This window comes from Plectropomus leopardus, unplaced genomic scaffold (genome assembly GCF_008729295.1).
Source record: "Plectropomus leopardus isolate mb unplaced genomic scaffold, YSFRI_Pleo_2.0 unplaced_scaffold90062, whole genome shotgun sequence".
Classification (NCBI taxonomy): domain Eukaryota; kingdom Metazoa; phylum Chordata; class Actinopteri; order Perciformes; family Serranidae; genus Plectropomus; species Plectropomus leopardus.
Window position 1 is genome coordinate 1 of NW_024699298.1, and position 745 is coordinate 745.

The following is a 745-nucleotide window of genomic DNA, read 5'->3' on the forward strand; positions in this document are numbered from 1 at the left end:
TTTGACCCTGGAAATGACATCAATAAGTCCTTGGTTAATACTTAGTTAAGGTTAAAACGTCCCTGGGTGGGCTTGAACCACCAACCTTTCGGTTAACAGCCGAACGCGCTAACCGATTGCGCCACAGAGACGTATCTCACCTTTGGAGGGGGAGGGGCTTCATTCTACAAGCCCCACCCACTTGCATTTCCTATCGACCTCAAGATGTTGGGTTGACAGTATAGGCCCGAAACATCTGTCAATTAATTTTCCTGCTTTGAGTAAAGGAAAATTTGACTGATAAGGGGCTTCAGAAGCTGAAGAGTCATTAGGTTTTTTGTAAATACAATTTTTTGTTAGACTTCCACTTTGAATCTGCTTTATTTGCACACAAGGCCAAATGACTTTTGACGATGTGTCCCAATCATTTTGCCGGCAGATTCTCATACCTTTGACCTTGGAAATGACGTCAATAAGTCCTTGGTTAATACTTATTTAAGGTTAAAACGTCCCTGGGTGGGCTTGAACCACCAACCTTTCGGTTAACAGCCGAACGCGCTAACCGATTGCGCCACAGAGACATGTCTTACCTTTGGAGGGGGAGGGGTTCACTCTACAAGCCCCACCCACTTAAAGTTGCTTTTGACCTCAAGGTGTTGGGTAGACAGTATAGGCCCGAAACATCTGTCAATTAATTTTCCTGCTTTGAGTAAAGGAAAATTTGACTGATAAGGGGCTTCAGAAGCTGAAGAGTCATTAGGTTTTT

At 43.9% G+C, this 745-nt stretch overlaps 2 non-coding genes across 2 annotated transcripts; both read right to left on the reverse strand.

The window, feature by feature from the left end:
- Positions 1 to 57: 57 nt before the first annotated feature.
- Positions 58 to 131, reverse strand: trnan-guu. Its single transcript has one exon. It is a non-coding gene; the product is annotated as a tRNA-Asn (tRNA).
- A 355-nt stretch (positions 132 to 486) lies between these two features.
- trnan-guu lies at positions 487 to 560 on the reverse strand. The gene has a single exon. It is a non-coding gene; the product is annotated as a tRNA-Asn (tRNA).
- Between the last annotated feature and the right edge of the window lie 185 nt (positions 561 to 745).